The sequence below is a fragment of the Fukomys damarensis genome, unplaced genomic scaffold (assembly GCF_012274545.1).
Source record: "Fukomys damarensis isolate Sample0158 unplaced genomic scaffold, DMR_v1.0_HiC HiC_scaffold_21, whole genome shotgun sequence".
Taxonomy (NCBI): Eukaryota; Metazoa; Chordata; class Mammalia; order Rodentia; family Bathyergidae; genus Fukomys; species Fukomys damarensis.
In genome coordinates this window covers 34,164,547-34,169,429 of record NW_022900933.1, presented here as the reverse complement: position 1 = coordinate 34,169,429, position 4,883 = coordinate 34,164,547, and the positions used below count along the sequence as shown (strand labels likewise).

General features: G+C 45.4%; 1 long non-coding RNA gene across 6 annotated transcripts in view; it reads right to left on the bottom strand.

Moving 5' to 3' along the window:
- The window catches only part of LOC104851816, a 22,964-nt gene that overhangs the window by 4,933 nt on the left and 13,148 nt on the right, over window positions 1-4,883 (bottom strand). For 3 of the 6 annotated variants that reach the window (XR_002024870.2, XR_777306.2, XR_002024874.2), the window contains one exon: window positions 1,531-1,759. The exons of 1 other annotated variant lie outside the window; for it this stretch is intronic. This is a non-coding gene — a long non-coding RNA (uncharacterized LOC104851816). Of the gene's footprint in view, window positions 1-284; window positions 456-1,530; window positions 1,760-4,883 lie in introns of those variants that run through there. 2 more of the 6 variants (XR_002024872.2, XR_002024873.2) reach the window with 2 other exon arrangements.

The following is a 4,883-nucleotide window of genomic DNA, read 5'->3' as shown; positions in this document are numbered from 1 at the left end:
CGCGCTTGGGACGGACCTGCGCGCGCGGCCCGCTGGCTGGCTGGGCTGCAACCTCCACGGTCCTGGAAACTTTCAAAAAGAAAGACTTTGGGCACTTCTCTGTTAGAGCACCACCCCCGCCGCCCCGGGCAAAACCTCCTGTTCCTCAGCAGAACCCTGGCCGCGGTTGACCCCGGAAGCCAAGGCAGAAGGAACCCCCAGTTGAAACCAAATGCTTGCTTTTCACAGAACCGGAACGGTACTTGAGCGTTTTCCAAAGTAATTCACTGGGAACATTTGTGCGTTTGTTTATTCATGGAGCAAACCCTTACCGGCCAAGGTCCCCTGGGCTGGGCGCGGTTCAAGGAGCTAGGGATCCTGGGTAGTAAGAAGTGAGGTGGGCTTCGGGGCTGCGGCGGGGGGCACCTAGGAAATGTGGCCACGCTGCGTTTGCAGTGAAAATGCGCCATCGCAGTCTGCACAACGGAGGAAGGAAGGGGAGGGAGGAGCATTCAGCCATTCAGCCGGGAACAGGGTGGGCACCCTAGAGGAAGTGTGGCCGCCTAGCCCTGGGTCCACCCCCCACCTCCCCACCCCCTGCTCTGCGAAAGTAAGAGAAGTGTGGTCAGGTGCTATAGAAACAGAGGCTAAGCCTGCTAATTCTCCAAGGCAGCTGAATCTGAAATAAACCTGAATTCCACCTACCTGAACTTCCCGTTTTTAAATTGAAGGAAATGCAAGAATAGCAGGAAGGATAGTTGAAGTTTTCAAAAGTCTGGAAGATACCCTAAGCAAAATGTGAGGCTGTTCATTAATTTGCCCATTCATTCACTCATCCATCCGCCATTCCTGGGCTATCAGGGTCTGTGGAGTCTTAGCATCCCCAAACATTTTCAGTTTCCATAGAAACAAAGGCCCATTTCTCGCCCCACTAAGCATAGGGGCCCACCGACAAGTGACTTGTGTAAGAAATGTAACTTGAGCTTGTTTCCTTTCTTGTAATGCCACCTACCTCTCAGAAATCCCGGGGGATGGGTAATGTGTAGAAGAGCCTGGCACATCTGAAGACTTCGCCTGGATCCCTCATTTCCAGAATCTGTTACCCGTGCCCGGGTCTTTACAGTTTACAGCGTTCCTTCACTTGCTGTGTTGCATTTGATTTTCACATCAATCCCAGGTCAGCAGTCATTTTAGAGAAGAAGTTACAGCAAAGTACCAAGTTCACACAGCACCTCAGAAGTTGGAACTGAGATGAAAATCCAGAGCTTGTAAATAAGCTTTAAGGATGAAAATGGTACTTTTTGGCAGCACTTAATGATGAGTACTTTGGTACTGCCAAAGTCATTAGTCAGGTCTGGGATCTGGGAGATACCAGGATCAAACACTAAATCGCTGCCACCTATTTGGGACATGCTAGTAACCCAAGGAATGTTCTAGAAGGAATACCCAGTAAGACAGATGGGCTTTGCCAAAGACGGCCACAACAGTACTTCCGGTTCCACATGTTCTTCTATAAGGATGTAGAATCTAATTCAATCCCCACTCCTCACCTTGACGCTGGCATGGGCTTAGTGACTCTCCTGACCCATAGAATGAAGCATTCCTGTAATCTGGGATTTCTGGGGCTGGGTCATAAGAAGCTTCGCGGTGTCCACTGGAGTCTCTTGGGCAGTCACAAGACTGCAGGGGACAGTAATGCCAATAGTAACTGAAGCTGCAGTCTAGTTGTCATGTTAGACAATGATGGAGAGCTAGAATACTTGGGTGACTTTCAGGGCTCCTGTTAACAAGAACTAAAGATAAGAAATAATCCAAGCCCCTCTTTAGGGCTATCAGAGCTCTCAGAGCTCTCAGAGCTCCCCTAGGATCACTACCAGAATTCCTGACCCCAAACAATTCGTTTACTGTCTCTGCCACTAGACTGTGAGCTCTTGGAGGTAAGAGAACATACTAAGGTCCTGGGGTTGCCAGCAACAGAAACAAACACCACTTTTCTTAAGCAAAACAGAATTGATTACATTTGGAGAGCTCAAAGAATTAGGATTAAAAAGCAAAGTCTAGATTCAGGATGGAGTGCAGGAGCCCTGGGGATCTAGTGGCAGGATCGTACAGTGTATCTTCAGTCCTGGGCCACGAATAAGCAACAACCCTCTGTCATTTTTGTGTCACTGCTCAGTGTTCAAAATCCAGGGGGAAAAGTCTTGACTGGCCACACTGGGCCTCAGAAAGGTAGACCCATGTAGAATCCAATTGTATTCACTGGGTGGGACTGTCCCCTAAACAAAATTAGGGTGCAGATGCCAGAAGAATGGGGTGCCAACACTAAGCCAGCAAAGTGGTGCCATCACATTGGCCTTAGCAAGCCTTGTAGGTGGTTCAGTGTCTGGGCCAAGAAATATCCCTTTGATGAGTGAACCGGCAACTGAACGAACATGTACAGAAATGAATGACTGAGCAATGGAGAAGTGAAGGGCCACACAGTGCATGGGCCCTGGGCCAGCCCCTGAGACACCTACCAGACAGGAGAGCAACTTAATGCTCCTCCCCGCAGCTAGGAAGCCTTCCTCTCTAGAGAGTTTCCAAACCTTGATTCTAAAAGGTGCAGAATTTAATCCTCTAATCCTGCCACTTTAGAAGCATTATATGCTTTGAGCAGTCTGAGACAATACTTAAAACAGCCCTTAAAGCAAGTGACTCCTCAGTGCCACTTGGCCTCACAGGAAGTTTTCTGGGGAGGGAAGGAGAGAGAGAGAAGACAAATGCAAGGCAGAATGGGGAGGGCTGGTGCTCTCCATTTGCAGAGGGGAACAGCACAGCTGGGTGGCTAGAGTGGCTGCAGGCCACATTTCACCCAAGGCAGGTAAGTCATCCACATGCCTGCTCAGGAGCTGGAGATCTGGACATCAGACCACGTATCCTCACCCGCTACACAGACTCACTGAGAGCATGCTAGACCTCAAAACACCTCAGCTTCATTCTTTGTTGTCATCTCTGGCTTCACCCTAGGTGTGCACAAGTACTGGATACAGGTTTGCAACACTGAATTGAATCTCCATGCTTTCCTACTCTATTAGAATACACACAAATTAAAGAAAAATTACAAAGCAAGTTGGCTTAAATGCAGCGAATGTTTTCATTTTTAAAATTTTATTACAGCAAAAGACACCCTGACATGAATCCCTGTCAAAACATACTCCTCCTCCCTTCAGACAAATTGATCCCATCTTTCTTGCCACTTTCTAGAGCAGTTCTGGAAGTCTTCTTTCCTGAGTGTCTTTAGTCACACTGTCAGGGCTGTCTCAGTGTCCAAAACAGATTAAAAATGTTTACCTTTCATGTTCATTTTGACTTTGGGGAAGAGCCAGAAGTTGTATCATGCTCAATGTGCTGAATAAGATGGCTGAGGACACTGGTTCTTTATGAGCCTGCCTCCCATTGGATGTCACTTGGTGGTAGCATTCATCATGTGTGTTTTTTTTCCACACCCAGTAAAGACACTCACAAAAGATAACTTTCAGATCTCAGAAAGTGGCAAGAATGATGAGGTAAGTCTGTTTGAACCAAGGGGATATATTTTCAAGGAGGTTAATGACAATGTGTCCTTCACTGTAATAAAAGTTTTTATTTAAATATTCACCACATATTTTGATTACCCTTGTCTCTATTAATATCTTGAAGCATCCCAATTTAATGATGTGGGATCAATTATCTGCTGATGACAGCTTCCAGAACAGGAGGGAAGGGGGAAGGGGACAGAAGATCATTTACACTGAGTGACTACTCTGTGTCAGGAATTGGAAAGCACCATCCATTTATTATGTCCTTCAATGCCTACAGTTATCTAGACAGTCCTATCAAGCCTGCTTCACAGGTGAGGAAACTGAGTCTAGAGAGGCAAGGTGCATTTTCCAAAGTCATGATCCTATGGAATGGCAGAGGCAGGATTTGAACCAAAGTCAAGTTAGACTCTGGATATTTCCATTTTATTACATCACACTGTCTTCCAGGTAATAAGCTAAAGAGGCTTTTGGACAGTGTTACAGAAGGAATTGGTAAATGACACATACAGAGAAGCAGACTGGAAGTAAAATAATAAAAAGTGTATTTTGTCAACAAAAGGTTGATCACACTAAGAGCAGTGCTAAAGATCAACCTTGTACTGGGTTGCAGCTTCTTCTTTTATGGGTTTTACAGCTATGATCTCATTCATGTGGTTATATTTCATTTCCTCAGTTCACATTACCCATGTACAAATTACAGTAACAAGACAGTTAACTTTAACCCAGATGCAACAATTCCTTGTAGTTAGGGAGTTTACCTCAAGATTCATCTAGCTATCTATTCTAGTGCACAGAAAGGGAGTGTTCAAGGTCAGGAATGAGGACAGGTGTCCTATTTCATGGTCAATGCCTCCAGTGTCTGTTAATTTTGAACTAAACAAAGCAGATTACTGTTAGAGACAGCAGAAGTCATTTTAATTTTCCTAATGTTTTATAGGTTTTTAGATTATTTACAAAAGTTCTCTATCAACAGAAATTCACACATCTTGTTCATCAGTCTGATGAAGATATTTATCCTAGCTTTTACAGGATTCCCACAGGTGTGATTGTGTGGCTGCCTGGCTCATAGACAAGTAGAAAGCAGCAAAGAAGTAGGAGGAAGGGCTGCAGGCAGAGGCACAAAGGTAGTATGATGTGTAGCTGTGGATCTAAGACAGTTTCCAGTTACAGCACATGGTGGGTGTCGTGAATCAGGCTAACCCTCCTGACAATAACAGAAACTCTGGATATCATATTAGAAAAACAATGCTGGGGATTTAGCTCAGCGGTTTGGTGGCCTGCCTTGCAAGCACAAGGACCGGAGTTCAATCCCTGGTACAAAAAAAAAAAAAAAAAAAAAAAAAA